General features: G+C 42.0%; 1 protein-coding gene across 1 annotated transcript in view; it reads right to left on the bottom strand.

Annotated features, from left to right (window-relative positions):
• CALD1 (caldesmon 1) overlaps positions 1 to 21801 on the bottom strand; it is a 175463-nt gene that overhangs the window by 104345 nt on the left and 49317 nt on the right. The window contains 1 exon segment of the mRNA XM_018919821.3: positions 3449 to 3542. The gene's annotated coding sequence lies outside the window, so the exon portion shown is untranslated.

Below are 21801 nucleotides of genomic sequence, written 5' to 3'. Positions count from 1 at the left end.
TTCACATCTAGCAATGCTGGTGTGCTTCTGAGGCTACCCCAGCACAACACCTGAGTACACAACATGAGCTGGAGACAAGACACCCTGTAAAATTTCAGCTGTTTCTCACTTCTATTATATAGAAATACTGGGACAAGGTATGTCATGATCTGAAAGCATCACCAAGCTGTGGGCAAGCAAAATCTGTGTAATGCTGCACAGTGCAATTCTTATCAGGGTTCTGAACGATTGGTCCCATTTATCAGAGAGAGATGGGTGTGCTCTGTGAAGTTACACCAAGCCAACAATGGCCCTGGGAAGTTCACAGCATCAGCAACAGAAATGCAGTTTTTAAGTGACAGGAGAGCTTTTTGTGATGGAGCTGAGAGAGAGCAGTTGTCACTGAAGACTGGAGAGCCCCAGCTCCCAGCCCATCTTTCCCTCAGCACGTGCACTGGCTGACTTAGAAGGGCAATATTGCACAGAGGACAAAGACCCAGCTTCTGCTTGTCACTGCTCCCTGATGGACTCCCTGCCAGTGAGCAGAGCCAAGTGCAGCCTGCTCCTGCCACCTCCTCTCCAGTGAGCTGGATCTGCTCCCTACCTACTGAGAAGAGGCAAATAACCAACTCCACTCCCTTCACTCCAAGCACAGCAGTGATTCTGCCCTTACATATGATCTTTCTGCTTGTTCAGAATTCTTTTAATAATTTTTTTAATGTTTTTAAACCTCTATCTGAAAAGGCATGGTTTGTCAGAAGCAGATCTCTCTTCAGCTACCCAGTGTGTCCATTTTACAATTCCAAGGTGCTTTAATTTCTGGAAAATAAAAAAATATTCTTCATCCAAAACTTGGGATGAGTCACAACAGGTTTACTCATTTGGGTTCACCCTTAAATGAAGAACAACTTTCTGTATCTAAATGCTGCTCTGGCATTGTTTACAGCCACTCCAAACTGTTGTAACCCCTCCTCAGCAGCACAAAACCCACCAGGCTCCCAACTCTCACAGAAGAGCTTTGCCCAAAAAGTGCCCCAGCTGTACTCAGAGGTCACTTGAGGTCCCAGAAGTTACAGGGAAACTTGGGCAAGATTGAGTTCTGCCCCTCCTTTTCCAAGTAGCAGAGAGGATGGACGAGAGGAGGAAGACCCTATACCCATCTAAATTTACCTCATAAAGCCACATAAAATATCCTCAGCACTCTACAAAAATGCTTCTCTCCTAAATGATTATTTAGGAGAAAAGCTGACCAAGCCCACTCTTACACAATGTTTCCTAATGGCAAACATCTTTCAACAAAACAAACATTTCCAAGGGAAAATAAAAACCAATCATCCCTACCCAGTGACTCTGAACCTTTAACGTTTGAGGGTAGCACTTATTCTTGAAAGTAATTCATATAAGCATGTGACATTGCTTTCCTAAGTCAGGTTTGACTGTATTCAAGAACTAACTTAACAGGGCTGTCATGATAATACTAAACTGTTACTGCCCTTTATATATTTTCACATAGAGAATATGTGAATATATACAAAAATATATATGTGAACTGTGTCTCATTTCCAGCATAGAGAAAATGCTGGATTTTTGCCTTTCCACATGAGTGCATTGGTCCACAACATTTGCTTTAATGATTTTCTAAAATCAACTAATTACCTATTCCATGGTATTTTCATTCACGTCCCCTTAAACCCATCCCCCTGTTCAGCCAGCTTTGCCATGTGAAAGAGAGGGTTAAGGGCAGAAAAATATGATCAGATTTTGCTTTAACTTCTTTGTGACAGAATTCTTTTGTCACCTTGACAATTGCTGGGCAAGCACCAGAGGGACTTTGAGCACGAGAGAGGTGACATTTGCCCTGCATCCAACACTTGGAGAAGATGACTGGGTCCCTGGAGGATGGATTTGCAGATGCAATTTATGAACCAAAATAAGGAACCAGCCCCAACTCAGCCTCAGTTTTGAGAGACTGAGGTCCCTTCTTCAATACCTGTCTACAGATGCAACTGCAGCTGCTGAGGTATCAGAAACACTCTGGAGGGCAGTCACTGCTCTCTTTGAATACCCAACCCTTAGCACAGGGAAAAAGGACTAACATTTATGAGCCCACTTGCTTTTGGACAGTATGGCCTCCTTTGCCTGGATTCATATTCTTAAGGAATTTAAATACCTCATAAACACACTACTTGTGGAAGCATGTGGGAACTTAAAGCTAGACATCTCGTGGGAAGAAATGTTCCATGGGAAATTCCACAACATCTTGGCTGGTTCTGAATCGAAAAGAAATCCTGATTTTGAAACATCAGCATTTCCTACAACTGGAAATACCAGATTGCATCTGGCTTCAGTTTTAAACACTCCCCCCACCAAAGGCTGGAGAGTAACACAGAACTGCAAAACAACAGCCAGGGCAGAGAACAGCCTGCAACCATTATCAGCCCATTCAGCACTTGCACAAACCTTCCCAGAAGTGCAGACAAAGTTAAATTTGCTTCCCCAAGGATGATGACAAAACCAGCTGAAATGGGCCAGGACCCAGCGATCCTGATGGGGAGGGAAGGCTGCTGGAGATGAAAGGCAATGCAAGCAGTGTCCTGCCTTCTGCTGGCTGTGTCTCCTCCTCCACACTGCTCTTGCCAAAAAAAGGGGGCACAGGAGGCCCAGGCACAGAAAGTGACCCCCACCAGTGACCAGCAGCTCCTTAAACCCTGAAATGACTGAAGATGATGGGATTTAAGGGAGCTGACCCAATGCTGGGGCAATATTTCTGACCCATCATTCTGCTGCCACAGGCACTGCCTTAAACTTTAGAGCCAGTCCAGAGTTTGTCTCCAGCCTGGAATTTCCGTATATTGAGGGGCTAAAGTTTACACACATTATAAACACTTCCTTTAAATGGTTTGTGAACCCTCAGTTGGTTCTGGCAGTGAAAGAACAATGTTTGTAAAAAAAAAAAAAAATGTCTAAGTGTTCCATGTTGTAAATAGTCAGTAAACACAGTTACTTGGTCTCTCACACACTTCCCAGAGCCTGCTTGCTCTAAAAAGAAGACACAACAGGATAGCAGCACTCCAGCATATGATCCTAACACAGATAAATATGATTTAAGACTCCCACTGCAAGAAAAAACTGCTAAAATCCAGTGGAGAAACAGAACTTATAAAAGAATGGCCATACACAGACCAAATGATTACTATAAAACAATGATTTTTGAGTTGAAGGTAAAATTCCATGTGAAGTGCTTTAAATCCACCATAAATTCTGAATAAAGTAATCACTGGTGTCAGTGACACCAGAGGGACAGGAGCCAGGGGTCTGCTGCAGGGCTCTCCACTGATGTCCAGAGGAATTTGGATCAGCCTCCAGAGAAATAAGAAAACACACAAGGAAAAAAAAGCCTCAAATAACCCCCCAGCTTCTGAATACCACAGGAAAGGAAGTCTGAGGTAACTTCTTTGATCATACTCACAGGAAGGCAATCAGAGGAAATATTCTGAGCTTTTCAGTAACAAACCAGCTGCTTGATGAATCAAAATGACAACTCCAGAAAAACAAGGTGAACTCTATACAAAAATAGAAAAAAAAAAAAAAAAGCTTATTTAGCAAAGGCATAATTACTCTGCATTCTTCATTTTTCTTTGGTAAAGTCTTTTTTAATGACATTCCTAGAAAGTTGGGGTTAAGTATGGAGTAAAACTTAAAAAGTTTTAAGACACCAACAAAACCCACTGTCAAGAGCTCTAGAAATCAGAATTTGACAAAGGAGGTTTTGATTTCCCGAGATCTCTTAACCAAGTCAGTCACTAAAACATCTTTAAGAAGTGAAGTTCATACAGATTCTTGTTTTTAGAACAAGATGAAACACACTGTCTGACCAGCAGTGAATTTTCACAGCACAGACATTTTTCCAGGACACCCCCCCTAAGGATCTAGAAAATTCCCTGCAGTATAACAAATGTTCAAAAACTACCCTGCAAAAGCAGGTAAGCAGTAAGATGACAGTCTGTAAATAATACAAAACTATTCAGTTTAATCAAACTTTAAAGTGAGTACTACAAACTGGAGAAAGAGCTCATAGCAATAAATTTCTATAGGCAAACTGAGTTCATTTTGCAGAAGTAAAGGTACAGGAGGAAAAAGGGAACCCTGAGATCATTCTACAAACAGCAATCAACCCTAAATGAGCCAATGACACTCAAAACTTCTTGGAGAGTGAGGAAGAGCTCTCTGAGAGTATCAGGTGGCTCCTTAAAAGGGTTGCCATGCATTGGAATAGGATTCCCACCCTGAACATTCTCTGGGTGGCCTGGTAGAAACCCACCAAGGACACCAGGAAATGCAGAAAGAACAAACTTCAAGGAACTGGGGTGTTTTCCCCTCTGCATTCAGCTACTGCTTTGGTAGTGCACAGACACCCGAGTAAAAATAAAATCTAAGTTTTCTTCAGAGAGCCTCTAGTGGTCTGTGCTCTTCAGAACCAAGGACCTTCGTGTTGAACATCTGCTGCCAACAGAGGAAAAGGATTATTTAAAATTCAACCTGTTTCCAGTCATTTTAAGATAAAAGCATGGGGTTGGTACTTGCATTCATTGTGGTTGTTCACTGGAAACTCAGATTTTGAGGACTCCATATAAATGGCTGCTCTGTAATTTTAACAATTTTACAGTCTGGTCTCCAGGTTTTAAGATACCTTTCACTGATTCACATTATTGAAAACACTGGGGTGGCCAAAGGCATGAATTTGATCCAATGTATTAGGAGTTGCAGCAGTAGATTGAAGAGATCTCAACCCCAACTTTATGCTGAGCATTACTGTGCACATATCACCTAAGAAAAAAGAACAATGTCAGAAAACAACCCTGATTTTCAGGGTATGAAAAGAAAAACCAACAACTTTAAATAATCTTCTTCCTCTCCCTGGTTACACCTGCTAACAGCAAGAGCAGACCAGGCTCTGCCAGTCCAGAGCTTCAACTCATGAATAACAAGGCCCTTCCAGGTCACTGCATTAATTCCAACTTTTCCACTAAATTGAAAATCCTATTTTGCTCATTTCTATGGTTTAATGTGCCCCATTTGACTCTCAGCAGGAATAACTTCAAGACATTCAGATCATGCTTTTGGAGGGTCCTGGGTCCAAAAGCCCTTTCCTGCTTCAGACCATTTGCTCTCTTTCAATCTCTTCAAGATTTCTAAAATTGATACAACCCCCAAAAATATTTTCATTTTCTTTCCCACAGTAGTGAAGACCTCTTCTGCTTCTCTCCTTGTATTTGCTCTGTTCTAAACCAACACTTTTCTGAAACAAGTTCAACATAACTTGTGATATCAATTAAATGACTGAAATATTCTCTCACAGTGCTTCCCTTCCAAAAAAGCTTCTCTCCCACCACAATTCCATTGTAAGCTGCCTCTGAAGGGTTATGAACAATTTAACAAACAGGTAATTTCCATACAACTTAAGCATGAAGGAAGTTCAGGCCCAGGTCAAAAAACAGACTCCACAAATCCAAACCCTCCAATCCAACAAACATCCCTCAGGTTTGGACACACTTTGGGCTGTAATCTTCAGTGGTAAAATTGGCACCATTTTTACTGATTCTTCAATTCTCCTGACCATAAACTTTGGGTTCATGTTCTGCTCTCATTTGTGCATTGGCATTAAGAGCATCCCAGACCTTGGCACACACCCAGCACTGCACATTCAACACTCAGTTTCCAGCTAACATGGGCTCTGTTATTCCCAGTGGGAATTCTGGGAGTCACAGATTCCCAGATAACACAGGACAGTAGCCATTAAATACAATTTCAGTAACTGAAATGCTTTTATTGGAAGTTCTTACAATTGCTTCATCAGAAGTACTTTGTGGCTTAAGAAGTTCAGGAGTTCCTGCTCTCTTGATTACAGAAACTGGAGAAAACAAATCAAATCCAAGGTCACTCAGCAGTTAACCTGTGACATTTAAATGTGGGCTGGGGAGGGCTATTAAAATAGATGCAGACACACACAAAGGAAAGCATGGTTTCATCACTGCTCTCTGCTCTGGTAATGAACCTGGTTCCATCACACCTGGTAGTTTTGGATGGAAATAAAGTTATGGGGCCCTGTTATCAAACTCTGTGTTGCAGGTATTCCATTTTATCCAAGAGATCCCAGCAGTGATCAGTATCAGATATTTAGAGTAGAACACAGGGACAGGGAAAGTTAATTATAAATGTGCTTCCCACAAGTGCCCTACAGCAGCTTGTGACTCCCAGAATTCCTAAGTCAAAGGTGGAATCCATATATTTACAGATCTCCATGGCAGCCTTCTTTCCATTAGGTTCAGCAGCTGCCAACACTGAAAAAAATCCTGTGAGCCAGTCCTCACTCACCTAGTGCACAGCTAGCTCTGGTATGCACACAAAGTATTCAGCACTGCATCCCATGCAATGGAGCAATCCCAAACCTGACAGCAGGGTGGTTAAAAAGCTGTCTGGGAAATAGCACACCTGGGTGTCAGTCCCACCTACATATGTAACCACTTAGGAAAATGAAATTAAATCATAGGAGAGAGGGGGAACATAAAGAGTAGTTGCAAAGTGCATTTGAGTGTTCCTTGTGACAAAGGAGGTGACCCAGCCTACCTACTGCACTCTGAGTTAGCAACTTGTTGGATAAAAGGATTCATCCTCTGGTCTGTAAAAATAGCAAATATTTCACAGAATCACAGAACAGTTCAGGTTGGATGACACCTCTGGAGATCACCCAGCTCCAAGCAGGGGTTTGAGTATTTCCAAGGATGGAGACACCACAGCCTCTCTTAGAAATCCGTTCCTGTGTTGATCTGCCACAGTAATAAACTTCTTCCCTACATCTAAATGGATTTTCTTTAATTTCAATTTCTGTCCTTCACTGGCACCTTTAGGAAGACTCTTGTTTGGTTGCTTTTATTGTAATCTGTCCCCACTCCCATGGTGACAGAGTCACAGTGTGTGACAGCCAAAGAATGGCTGTTAAGTTGAATCTCACCCCAGTTACAGCTAGGAATTTTTATCAATAGATTTCAATATTGGCTGTTGTGCAAATTATTTCCTTTCCCTCGAGTCATGAAAATGACAGCAGGAAACCACCTTTTTTTAACAAACAGTCTGGGTGAAGTATTTCTCTGAATACACACTTCTTCCAGACTGCTTTTCTCCTTTTGATTTTTATGTTGTCACGTAATTTATTTACATGGGAATAATTAGAGGGAGCAATTAAAACTTTTCCTTGGATGTGGCTATGTGCAAGAAGAAGGCTTTCAGTAAAGGATTTGGCAAATGAGTGTTGCCAGCAGCAGAGGGGACAAGAAGCCTCAATCTCATCCATCACTAGGATACCCAAAAAAGCTGCCCAAGGAATTTGTCTTCTAGCATGACCTGGAAAGGGGAAGAGTGTTCACACCTGTGAGCTGCTCACCCAGGCACTTGCACACAGCTTCTCAGTACAAAACAGCAGTTCAAAGTAAATAAAAACACCTCACACAGCAATATGCTTGAGTGACATTTAAAAACCACAGTCAAATCCCACTGGCTTCAGGCTAAACACACATTTACATGCCCTGCTGATCACAGTTTGCTGCACCTGAGCTCTGCCTCCCAGAGGGGTGCAGCCACCTCCTGGGGGAAAAGTTTTGTGAAGGAGAGAGATCTTCCCCTTCCATTCTGCCACACTGCTAAAATCCTCCTAAGGAGAAACTCATCAAAGCTTCAGAAAATGACAAAATTCCCCTCCACCATCATAAAATGCCAGTTATCCTTACACTGACTGGAGCAGTCCATTGACAGTAGCAGGACTCCCTGATATTTTGGGGCAAAGTCACTCCTCTGACATTGACATGACACTCTCTCAAAAGTGAACATCTTTCAGGTACAATGACTGCCCTACTTACAGGGTTTCATTCTGCACATCCTGGCATGGAACAGCAAAGAAAGCCAAGTGCTTCCTGAAGTTCAACACACCCAAAAGGAGGACTAAGTACAGCTCATACTGACTGAAAGTAGACTGTGAGAGCTGTGCATGGCAATTCCTGAAAGTAGGGGCTAACAAATAAGCAAAGTATGTGTGCATCTGAGCAGATGTGGGCTGGAACAGCATCCTTGGCCATGCAAACATAGCACTTGCTTCCTCCTTTGGCCACAGTTGTGCTACTAAGCAGAAACCATTTGCTAACCACGCAGCAGTGGCACTCACACGAGCAGAAAACCAGACTCGCCGTCTGTTCCTGCTTTGCTCAGCACTTACTGACCACAGGAATAAACAGAGGGCTGTGCTCCTCAGCTGCTCCATGCAGGATCTGCTGTCCTCACAGGGACATCAGGGACAGCAGGAACAGGACAGGCCTGTTCCAGATCAGCCCTTTGTCCTCAAACAAACCTCGCTGGCCAGCAGAGGAGCGGCACGCACGGCGAGGCAGAGACAGCTGAAGGGGAGCATTCCCCTCTCAAACTGTGTGCTTGCAAGAGAAAACACTTTCAAATTTAAAAGCCAAAGCTGGTGATATCCCTGTTTTTAATCTGGAAATTGAACATGAGCTCCCCTACATCACTGGCAGTGGATGCAGGCATGTCTGCTACAGAACGTGCTTCTGAGGGGAACTCTTTACTGCTAATAAAAAGTCCCAAATTCCTTGCAAATTCGTTGTCCCTTTCAGAAGAGGGTTCCAGAAAGCTCAGAGCTCTAATCCAAGTTGTTAATAATCCATAAAAAAATGCTTCATAATAATTCAAAAAACAGTCTCTTCCAACAGACAGTAAATGGAAAGTCCCTGCTTTAAAGCATATTTTGACAGCTGCTAGCATCATTCAACATTTCAAATAAAAAATCTGCTCAAAAGAAACAGAGTAAGTAAGCTAAAAAATTTGAAACAACAAAAAAGGTCTCTTGGGAAAGATGTGATTTTTCTCCTCTTCTGTGTCATCTTCAGCTCTTGAATGGAAACACACTAGTGGGATGGGTGTTGGAAGAGAGGGGGCTGCAGGGAAAATTCTGTGAGCTGTATCCTTTTCAGGGAAGTTTAATTAATGGCATTTCTGAGAAGAATTTTGATTGACAGGATTAGTGCCAGCACTAAAAGTTTCTATTTGTGGATCCTGGAGCTCACAGCTCCCATAAAAATAAAAAGAGTTCAGAAAAAAGAGCTTTGTGCAAATGAAGGCATTCCCTCAGCAGGGAAGGTTCATGTGAACCTCTTCTGTGGCTTCCCTTCACATGGGTTTTTCTGTGGAGATAGGATAGCAGAAAGTCCCTGGAGAACACCCTCTCCATGAGGCAAAAGGTTTGCTTCCATTTTCAAGGTTAGTCCTTGGGGAAGTTTTCTAAAAGGAGTGAAAATTAAACCCTAAGAATGAGTGTTCCCAAATTTTGTGGAGGGAAACATTTGGTTCCACTTTCTTTTCACTTGGATTTATTTCAGCTTTTAGTTCAGACTAACTTTTACTTTCTAAAATAGAAGTTTCTACCTCCTTCCTGCTAAGACAATCTTGTGTTTTCCTAGCAACACTCAGCTCAACAGATTTCAGTTCTCTAATCACCTATAAAGACTTGGGACACATGATTAGGTTGACCACAGGCACTGTGTTTTATTTGATTATTGTCAAATCTTTAAGTACTATCTCAAATAAACCATCTTTACAAGGGGTAATGCATTGCATTCCAAAACAAGGAATTGGAAATGAGCCAATGCTGCTCCATTGCAAAGACAAGGGAAGGACACAGCATTCCAGTTCCCACAGGAAGCACACACCAGTTTGCTCAGCCACCCTCCAGAAAATTTGAAATGGAAGAAAAGAAGGGGGGAAAAATTATCCTTCTTACTTTCTACATCCCTTCTTTATCACCTTCCTCACAGGATAACCTAGCTCAGATCCACTTCTTCCATCCAAGAAATTTTTGTGCATCTTGTTTGCATCACATCTTGATGCTTTTGCCCTGTTTTTTCCTCTCCTCTTCTCCTGATTTCCCTCAGCTCCACTGTTCTCCAGCTTATTTGCTCATTCCTGCTCACATTCCTGCTATCCCAAACTTAAACCAATGTCTTGGCCCAGATCCTCTTGCTCCTACTCCTTATTGTTATTGTCCTGGTATCTCCTGCCTCTGATCCTATCAGTTTTGGAGGTTGCTCCCACAAATTTCCAATCTCTCCCTTTTTGCACCTTAAAAACTCTTGGATAATGTAATTTCTTCAAATTATAAGCATTCTTATGCATTTGGGCTTGCAAATTTCTGCATTTTGATGGAGGCAAGATGAACAGAGCTAAACTTCCACAGAGGAAAAGTATCACAGTGCTGCCACTTACTAAGGAACTTCCACAGAGTAAAAGTATCACCAGAACGCTGCCACTTACTCAGGAACCATGCAAAAAATCCAATGCAAAAAACTCTTCTAAGGGGCTTTATTAGGTATGGAAAGCTTGCAAATCAGGCATCACAAAGAATGTCCCAGCAGTCACATTTTTGGTGATTAATACATATATCTTCCTCCGTAGGCTGTTTCCAGTGACCCAACAAACCACTGCTTTTATTCCAGCTACTGCCTGGGAGCAGCTGGAGCTTTGATGCTTTCAGCTCCCACTGCTGCTGGCAGTGTTAGATAGAGATGGCTGGTACACAACCCTTTGAGTTCAGATCTGCTTACTCTATCCCAGAAGTTTTCATGCATCTTATTTGCATCACATCGTGATAGTTTTAACCCATTTTTTTCTCTGCTCATCTCCAGCTTATTTTCTCACTGCTGTTCACATTCTTGCTATTCCAACCCTTTAAGGCTGCAGCATTACTATCTCAACTTTAATGTAATTAAAAAAGCCTGCAGAAAGGAGCAGATATGCCCAGATACTCAAGGGCCTCTAGCTGTCTACACAAATACTGCAATTTTAGTCTGCTCAGGAGAGCAAACTGGTGGTTACAGATGGGCACCATCAGCTCCACTCCACAAGGAGCCAGCTTTGTCACTTTGATCAATGGATCACCACCCTGACTTCTTCCTCTTCTGCCCCATGGATGGAGGAAATGAAGCTGCAGGAGAAGGCATGACAAGCATCGTCTATTTTCTACCTTCTCCCTCCATGTGCAAACCAAGACCTGGCAGTTTGCAATCCATCATCTAGAGGAAAACCACCAAGGCTGCCTGTCAGCCTTCAAACCCTACCTGTGTGCTCAGTGATACCTGAGCTCTGCCAAACCCACTCCATTTCTTTTAATGATCTACAACTCATAACTTCAAAATGCAGTCTTCAATCTCTCCTCATATAAACAGCAAGGAATGTGCACATGGAAAAAGGTTCTCCTGGTCACACCTAGAGCTTTTCCAAAAGGAAGGGCATGCTCAGGTACTGCAGATGAGAATCAAGATGACTGAGCCCCAGCTACTTGTTTAGACTGTTAGTCTTGCTTTCAGTGGTAGGAAGTATTACATGAAACCCATGTAACACATACGAGCTAAGTGCAAATGATGAAAGAAATCAGCAAGGGAAAAGAGGCCACAGAGCTGTTGTGATGGAAGAATAGCAGCTGGGAAAACTGAAGTCAACCCAGCTATGTTATTTTTTAATTAAAAATAAACACAGCCTTTGTTGCCAAGGGATTGGTTAGCATTCCATAAAAAAAAAAAAAAAAAAAAAAAAAGGAATTTTGTTTTACTTCATTCTCATTCCCCTCCCAACCTCCCTCTCCTCTCTGTCCCCTCCTTCCCCCTCCAAAAAAGTATTTATAGATTTCGCAAAAAAGAACATGGTCTTAAAGTTTAGTTGAATCTGCAGCACCACACAGAACCACCTATTTTTAAGGCTTTCTCTTTCTCTCACACCAATGCCTCTTTGATTAAAAACAGCCAGACTACCATTTTAATGTTGTTAATTATTTTGTCCTCTGCTGCTGAGGTCCATGCTAGCTGTGCATGACTGAAGTGCTCGTGTGTGAAGGGTAAAAAAACCCTGCTTGGACAGCCCTTCTCATGGAGGTTTCAGCAGAGCCAGGTTAATCCTTCCAAGTTCAGCCTTGCTTCTCTTTGCCACTAAAGCAGCTTTTGCTCACATCTGGTTAGGGGTTTGTCCTGGTTTTTATGAAATTTGTTTGTGTCCAAGACCAGTGAAGGGCTTACCTTTTTTCTTTGCAGTCCTTACTTCACAAACAGGAGTGTGGAGAGAAAAACCAAAGCATCCAAAGACTCAGTTCAGGATTTTCACACATTCCAAGGACTCAAAGGTTAACTATTTTTAAAGGCTGACTACCTCATTAGCCTCTTTACCCACAGCTTTTCATTCATTCATCTTTCACATTTCTTGTGGGCTTTTATTATGCCTGACCTTAGAGAGGGCTCCTGCTACCAAGCTCCTCTCTCCACAGCTTCCACATCACCTTTCAAAATCTTATCAGGCATAACCAACTCCTGTTTTCTCATTCACCATCTGCTTTTCTAGTCACACATTTTATTTGTTTCAGGCCATTACTCATATGAGATACATATCCTGAGGCAGTTGCAATTGTTCTGATAAAACACATAGGAGTTGATGGGGCAAACCTCCCCAGATCAATGAAATGGATGTTTTCTGTAGAAATCCATCTTCAGCTGAGCAAATAGATCAGTTCTAGTTGAATCAAAGATCTATCTAGTAAAGAAACACTAATCCAAGTGGTGAGAAAAGAGAATTAAGGTGAAGTAAAAATAACTGCAGGTACATCCTGCAGCTCAGGCAAGAACCAACACATCATCAACCTAAAGGGTGTTCAGGAATGGGATTGTTCCCTGCCTGGACTGCCTGGAATCACTTCAGCTTACATTGAAAGAAAAAGGAAAAATAATTATTTAATAATTCATTCAGTGCAGAGCACCTGTAAGGAGAGTCATGACCAGCAGCAGCAGAGTACAGGATGGCAAATGCACCCCCATTTTCACAAGAGAAAGCCCCAATATTCACCCCCAGCTGCCCGGGGGGGCATTTCAACCTTCAATCTTGCAAGGAGATCTGAAAATTGATTAGACTGGAAGTGTGTCTCTCTTTTCTATTTAACATGATGAGTTTCCAGAAAGATTTTGAATTCATGAAAATGTAAAGAGAGAATTTTTCACCCAGCTCTGGTCAGTATGTGCTGACTCACATCCAGATTCCTCCAGTATTTGAATCTTCCATTGACTCCAGAGAAAATTTGTGGTTGACCACAGAGCAAATCTGAGCTAACTAAATACCATAATGCATATTATTTGCCATGCAACAGTAAACACAGGAGAAAGGGGATACGAGGTTGCAAAACATTTTTCTTTATGCTTTGCATATTTTTTGGAATAGGAAAGATAACCACATTAGGCAAAGCAATGTGTTTGTTTTGTCTCAAGGACACTGGCTCACAAATAAATGTTACTGCAGCTAGTCAGAGTTCAAGTCATTGGAGCCCAAACTATAAATGAAAGAAGAAAAGAAAAAGACAAGGCCTTTGGAAATGCAATGTTATTCCTCATCCCAACACAATATAAATAACTCAACAGTTTAGGGACCAGCAGTACACAACAGAATGAATTCTGGGTATCCAAGCATCAAAGCATGACACTGAAACACTCTATGAACATTAACTCTTATGTGGCAACACAGAATTGGATTAGAAAATAAGAGAAACTCAGTGAGACAAATAACTTGGCACTTGCTGACCCTACCCATGGTTAGCTTCAGCCTCCTTGGGTTTTACACCAATTTCCCTGCAAGAATAGATTTTAGTTGAATTAAACATGATTGGAGGGATGGTTTTATCTTTCAGATGGTCACTTGCTGCCCAAGTCCAAGGGTTACATGAACATGGAGAAGTCAGAGAGGGTTCTCAGTTAAACTTTCTTCTCCAGGTAGGGTGACTCTTTGACTACCAAATTAGAAACTTCCTAATTCTTCCTGCTGAGGAGGATTCTATTATCCTTCTCACAGAGCTTTTGCTTTTCCTTCAAGATCTGCAGCAGCTGGGTCCAAAAATCAAATTCAAGCAAAAGCTTTTAGAGATTCCTTCCATTCCCTCTCAAATGGGAGGGAGGGTACAATGATGAATTCTGAGCAGGACAGGGGAACCAAAATAAACCTGAGAAGTGCAAGGGGAAGACAGACTATCCTGTCTAGAGGGAAGGAGTTGTAATAAACTAAGGAATGCTACCTTTTTATTCAGAAGAACAGTCACAGCAGTAAGAATAACAGGGATTTTGCTGTTTTAGAATGCTGGGAGGCTTCTCTCACCATGTGACAGCACTAATTTGTCTTTTACCTCTCAGACCAAGCAGCCAAAGCCACTGAAAATGCGAGCATGTGCCAAAATGGGCAAAACATTCAAAACCATCCACATGTCCCATCTTCATCTGGCAAACAGAAAATGCAATGCTATTTACAGCCCTTTGATATTTCTTTGTTTCTCATGGGAAACTAGCTGATGTTGTCTACTGCCAGCTCTCATTGTTAGCAACACTCACAGAGAGTTTATTAATTTTGTGTCTTGGTGCCATTTGTCCAAAGCAATCCTTCTGTAAGGGTCACATTGGATTGATGAAGAGCAAAAGTATCATATGGACATCAGAACTCATTCACCAGGTGGAATTCAAGACTGATACTTAAATCTTACGTATTTCTTATTTAAAAACAGAACCCTCTTGTCAGGCAAATCAGGATTTCCTTGATCTTTAAGTTGTCAAAATACACAAAATTAAACAATGGTCACCAACTCCACTAATTTCTCCTGTTCTGTAATGCACAAAACCACAGTTCAAAGCATATTTCTATTTGAATGCTCTCCATCTTCCTTTCCCAGCCCTGCTGAAAAATCTGTGAATGAAGCAGAAATGCTGCCTGTATTCATCCACGCTGTGGGAGCCAAGTTAACCTTCTGCCAGCTGAGAGCAGGATAATTTTACCTGGAATGGCAGAGCCCTGCTCCATCAGAACAGCCACATGGTGACAAGGACATTAAGGTACCACCAGTTCAGGTTCATTTCTTTAGGTGCAAGTCACAGAGAGTCTCTCTGGTCTCTACAGCCCCCAATGCTTTTGAATTTATTAGGCCTCACTACCTATCACAGCTTCCATCTCCTTTATGAAAAATTAAAATAACATTACCACCTGTAGATCAGTGGAAAAAAGGCTGACAGGAGGAATAGCTGGATAAACAAATCTGCACTGTGCTTCAGATAAAAACACACCCAGAACACACAACACAAGGATGAAAGAGAACCTGGAAAATTAAAGCAATGGAAAGATGTTAAAAACAAAGAGAAAATGACACACAGGCAGCAAAGAAGGTGAAAAAGATGGGCAGAACAATTGGCACAAAGGGAATGAGACTTAGCAAAACACTTGGATAAGTCCATGACACCAAGGCCCAGAGCAGCTCCTACAGCACCTCCAGCTTCATGGAGTCACTTCAAGGCATTATGACATTACTCTTTTATATATAGAATATACATTTAGTATATACCGGATCCTCAGTGGTGCTCATCCCCTCTTCAGGCACTAAAAAGACAGATTATCTACACTGCTAGAGAGGCCCACACACCAGCAGAGAGAAGGAATCTCTGGTGATAAACTGTCAGATAGGAGGAGTGCTCAAAAAGCCTTATGATAACAAATACTTCTTGCAACAGGGCTCATTCTACCTGTGTGTCCACAAACAAGAGATTAAACATAGATAAACAACGAAAAGAGGGGGGATAAAAGAGGAGAATGAGGCTTTGGGAAGCTAAATGGCTGGTGCTGTAGCTCTGAGTTGAATCTAGAAAACAGCTTTCATCAGAACAATTAGATTGTTCTCCTCTGGGCCATTCATCATCTCAGATATTTTTCTAATTTTGACTTCTAGCCACCAGAGATCAGAAACCTTCTAAAAAAATTATCATCTAGGGATTCCTCCACTGGAATTTGGACTGGCCTCCATCATTCCTCCAGACAGTGCTCCTTGACTTTTTCCCATGGAGCTCACTGGGGCAGAGCAATGCCTGGAATGGCAGCTCTGTGCTGCAGGAATTGGGCAGAGCAATGCCTGGAATGGCAGCTCTGTGCTGCAGGAATTGGGCAGAGCAATGCCTGGAATGGCAGCTCTGTGCTGCAGGAATTGGGCAGAGCCCTGCTGAGGACAGTGGCAGCTCTGCCAGCCCACTGAGGCACAGGGTGACTTCCAGTTACTGTCTGAATACTCTGAATTCTCCATCCAGAACTGGACAGTAGTTTTAGTGATCCTTCCAGGAGCGAATCCCTGTCCCACACATGGCTTTGCTCTGTGCATATTTGTGGGAAATGAAAAGAGCTGCATTCCAGCATGAGGAAAACACGGCTGAAACTCCACAAAGAAGGCTTCAGGTAATGCTTTATCATCTTTTCACCTGGCTAAATCTCTATAGAGATTCCTTGCAATACACAAGCACAAATATATTTCTGCTCACTTTTAGTCAACATCCAACCACGCTGCAGTTTTTGTTTCTGTCTGTGGTATGCATAGGATATCCACTGCAGTAATGAGTGACTCCAAGTTTGCACTCTCACATCAAACCTGTGAAGGAAGGAGTGATTCCTGCTCTCCTTTCACAAAAGGCTCATTATAAAAGAAAGAAAATCACTTGTACAGCCACAGATATGTTCTGTGAATGAAGACCTTACATGGGGGCCTCCCAGTGTGTCAAACAGTGAAACAGCTTTTTTAGTATTATTTGGTTTTCTTTGCAAGGAAAAAAAAAAAAGAAGGCCACTTTCTCTGAAATAAACAAGTTATTCATTTCCTAGAAACACAGAACTGGTTTCTGTCAAATTCTTTCAGTGGTATGCTCTGAAAAGGGAGAGAGGGCAGTGACAAATGGGGCAGAAGATGAACTGCTGCCTTCTCCAGAAACAGCAAATCCATGGGTGTCAGCTTCCTTGCTTGAGCCAGAACCAAAGCACACATTTTACACAGGCTGAAGGGTCTCTTTATACAGCCATAAATGACATCTAAATCATTTTAAATAATGGAGGATGTAGAAAACAGAGGAAGTCCCAAGTATTGTCTTGTTCTAAGCCTACAAAACAGCAGGAATATCTACAACTGCCACAGGATCACCTGTGCTTCACCAAACATCTCTGAAGGTAACACATGAAGATCTCCATGGAGTTCATGCAGACACAGGGGCTTCTCAGCCCCCAAAGAGTTTGCCATTCTTCCACCTTCAAGCCAGATCTAACAGAATTTCAGACAGACATTCATGAGAAGCTGTCTATAATGAATTTCTACTCATGTGGCAGATTTGTCTCCATTTTCAAATACCTCAAAACAAAGGCAGGCACAGCAGTGGTGGGCTGGTTTGCTCTCTTTGGTACCCTGCACAGCACCTCCTTGGTGACATGTCCACAGCCAAGCAATAATGGAGCACACCATAAATGCCAACTTTAGAGCAGAAAAAGGAGAGAAAAAAAAATAAAAAACCCTAAACCAAAAACCTCACACCAGTTCAATCCTGCCTTTACAACTGCAGCCTTTGGCTAATACACAAACAGCTTCTTTCCAGGAAGAAAAAGTTGCACTACTTCAATGAAAATACAATGCTGAACAGATGCAGCTGAGCCCTGACAAATCCCTGGGCAGATATAGCTATTTCAGTTTGAGAGCTTGGAGTGTGACTGGAAGTCCAAACACTTTGAAGATGGCATAAATCAAAGTAGCCTCTCCTTCAACATGGTGATTTCCTGTGCTTGGAATCCCTTCCACTTTAGGAGAATGGATATAAATTGTTCTCTCAAAGCAATACACACTGTTCACTATGGATTATGTGAAGTACTTTTTTCAAGAAGAGAAAAATGAGTTTTTTCCTCACGTTTGCTTGCACAGCTCAAAATCTTGTTATAATGACATGGTGCTGGGTGACTATTTTGGCTGTAGAACAATGACAGAAAATCAGCTTTTCTCCAGCTTCAATGCAGAGGGAAATCTCAGTACCATGGCACGAGGGAAGTGTGGTGACACAGGACAAGTCCTCTTGTAGCCAGAAGCTTGTGCCCAAAAATGTCTCAGTACATTTTTGTGCACTACGGGCTATAGGATCCACGGTGGATTTCTGGTTCTGCAATTTCTCCCACCTCCACACAGGACCATTAGGGAAACCAGACAATGAGCTCTGATTCCTCTGGGATGTCTTTGGATGTCCCATGTGAAGGCAGCCAGCTCAGTCACCAGAACAGAATCATTTCAAGAAAGTGAGCAGTGAGATTGAGCTGGAGAGCTGCTCAGCCTTAACAATACCAATGACCATGGCTGTGCAGCTGATCTCTCCAGCAGCAAAAACCCTGGGGTCACTCTGTACCAGAGAGGAACTGCAGGATTGGGCCTGTTCAGCTGACCTGAAGGGTGAGAACACCTCTGGATCTTGTTCTTGCAACAGCTTTCCCTTGCTCTTTCCTCTACTTGGAAATACCAAACACCACCCAGACGATGCAACATAAGGCTTTTCACAAGCTTTGCACAATCCAAAGACTGATTTCAGCCTCCAGACTAGAATTTGTCCACAAGACATAAAGCTGGACTTTATTTATATAGCAGCATCCCCACAGGGGGATATTGGTGCTCCATGAATTATCATATTCACCTCTAATAACTCCAGAGAAAAATCCCTATTTGGGCCTACAGATGGTTGCATCAAATAGACTTTAAATGTACATATATACACTGATCTATCTGCAACAGATGCAGCACAAAAATAGTATGCAAACATACACACCATACTGTCTTTCACAGTCTAAATAAAGTACAGCAGAACACTTCCTCAGGTGGGAACTTTTCTGGAGAAACTAGAAAAATACAAATTAATAAGGTTTAGCTCTAAGGTTAGGGAAAATACACATTAATAAGGTTTTGCTCAAAAGAATAAGCTTCAATGGTACATTGATAAAAAGGCATCCACTGGAACAATTATCTTTAAAAACTCAGCATCTTACAAGGAACTGCTCTAATTGCTGCCTTAATCAACATCATAGCTTCTAATACAACTTGCAATTAACATATGGTAAATAGCATCTGCCAATTAGACCAGGATGTGCCCTGTACATCTGATTCCTGTTTCCACTGGAATGCAGCTATTAGTGCTGGAACTTGTCCAGGGTCTCTGCTTTGGCCTCTAATGCTCTGTAGATGAGCAGCCCTCAACTTTATGCAGCAGTTAGGAGGAAGACAAGATTCCTGCACACATGAATTAGGTCATAGATATGAACCTTGAAAGGAGGTTCATTAGTCATTTTTAGAGCTCCACTACTTTAAAGTAGAAGAAAATAAATCACAGAAGACATCCACTTCATCACTGCATAGTGTCATCACAGACAGCAAAGTTAAAACTGTATTAATCACACACATCCCACCATTTCTCCCTTTTTTGCCTGACCATCCTTTCCCTTTTCTTTGTTAAACTTCATAGACTGAAGAAAAAAAAACCACAGGCATTTTATTTTATTTAATTGTTCAAGACCCAATCTCTGCTGTTGTCAAGTGCCTTCTATGGATGTCTAAAGATTCACACTTTTCAAGACCACCTATATTAGCTCAGCATCTGTAAGGACAGTTTTGCTCAGAGCCCACAGTTTTTGCTCCTGGTGAAGCTGCAATTCTCAAACACACAGTGCTTAGCAAGTCCTAGAGGGTCACATTAAAAAAGCACAAGACAATGAGGGATTCTAAGTAACTGCATGATCCAAGCATGAAGAAAAAAGAGAGATATCTTAAAACTTCCGTAAGTGTTGCCTTAATTTCCTGAAACCAAAATCACTCAGAGAGGAAGGCTCCAAACTTTAAAAATAATAAAAAAACACCATACCATAGAAAGCCTATGCTTTTACCTGTCTTGGTAACTCATTCTAGAGTGGCAAAACAAACTTTATCAAAAAGATCTCACAACTGGTGACAGTGACAATTTTATCCAGAGATAAAGCATGCCATAGTTATCAGTCAAAGCCTATTTAAAACATCCTTTTACCAGCAAGAGAAAGTTGTGACCTAGGGCTCAGGATGAGACTTCTCTGCCTTAATCTGTCACATGATTTTGGGGTGAGACTGGGGACAGGGGGTTACCTCAAAGCTGCTTCTTCCCCCACTGCCCTTTGATTCTCATCTGATCAGATTTTAAGTCTTTGAGGCCTTGGAATGCTTTTCAACATAAACAGTGCTTAAGCTCCCCCTAAGTGTGGTATAAAACTATTAATACAGAAAATAGAAAGTGTTTTGGTTTCCTCTCCCTGGGATAGAAGAATACCAATAGAAAGTCAAAGGAAGCACGCAAAATTTTCCACACAAATCTGTTGACTGCATGCTGCAGAGTCAAGGTCCATTAGGAGCAATGTGGGCCCTGAAAACCAAAGCTTTCAGCCTGAAAGCCAAAGCTCAGTTGTCACTTCCATCTGTGCAATGCACACAGCAAAAGTTCCAGTGCACCATTCCATCATGTGCTCCTGCTGCTGTCAAATACAGAAAGGGAAGAAAAGGGGAAACATGAAGCAATGAAGTAATTGTCCTTCCCACGTACAACCTCAGGCTGAGATGATGTCAGGTTTCACAAGCAAAACCAGTTTGAATGACAGCAACATTTGAGAGGAGAAAATCCAAAGGAAACCTCTATTTTTGAAAAAGTGCTTCTGCTGATTCAACAGGCAGCATCCCTACTGCAAGGTCTGAAATGAATCAAGACTGTGTGTGACACATGGATGTCACTTTGGCTTTCACAGATTGGGGAAAAAAATCACCAAAAAACTATACTCTCTCCTATGCCAAACAATTCCTGAAGGGATTATAAGGCTGGTTACCTTTACTCTCAAGATCTGCAGCTTCCTGCTGAACCATAAAAAATTGTATTGGTCTAGTAACTGCTGCAATTTCTGAGAGCTCTCAATCATCTCTACTCAATTATGAATCATACACAAATAAAGAAAAACCCCAGGTTCCTTTGATCCTCTTACTGGAATAAAAAATGGGAAGGGGGACATGGTGGGAGGGGGCAGTCATTATTATAGCAGCACTGGAGGTGCTGCTCCTTCCAGGGAATTTCTCTGCAGGATGGCTGTGGTTGGGCTGCATCATTTTCCAGGTGCCAAAGAGGACAAGACTTGGACTGAGCACAAAACCATCACTCTTGACCGTCAGTCCCTGCTGAAAGTCACACTGTAATTTTTACAAGAGTAGCAGAAGTGCTTGGGAGAGTTACAGAGGGAGGGGAACTTGAGTTTGTCTCCTCTGTAGATGAAGATGCATGCATGCTCTACCTAGATTTATTTTTTTAGATCCTGCATACCAGGATTCATCTGGCTGTATCACAACATGGATCTGCTGCCTTCCTCTTTCCTCCTCATCACCAAGCAGCCTTCAGCAAAAACAGAGATTGGAGAGAACAAATAATCTGCTTTCCCCACATCTCACTCCTCTTGCTCCTACTGTTCAGGACAGTCGCCTCCATTTGAGGTAGGATTTGAAAAAGATGAGGGGAAAACTGTCCCATTCCCCCCCCCCCCCCTTGATATTGCCATTTGGAAAGACAGGTGAGGAAGGTACATGACACTTCAGTTGATGTATTAGTGACTCCTGTCATTTTGGGCTAAACTTAGACTTGGGAAAGAAATGCAGCAAGCTTGAATCACATTAAAGCCCTGATTTAGCAAAGTGCTCTGAAACACATGCTTATAGTTAAGCCTGTGCCTAAATGCTTTGCTGAATTAGGACCTATGTTGGTAAAAGGGGCAATTGATTAATGGCTTCTGACAACCACCAGAAACTAATGAGCCACAGACCTCTGCTTTTTCCTCCAAATGGCTGTACTTAAACCCAAAGGAAATTTCATTATG

This window comes from Serinus canaria, chromosome 1A (assembly GCF_022539315.1).
Source record: "Serinus canaria isolate serCan28SL12 chromosome 1A, serCan2020, whole genome shotgun sequence".
Classification (NCBI taxonomy): Eukaryota; Metazoa; Chordata; class Aves; order Passeriformes; family Fringillidae; genus Serinus; species Serinus canaria.
Note: the sequence above shows the minus strand (reverse complement) of the source record. Positions and strands in the feature narration are given on the sequence as shown.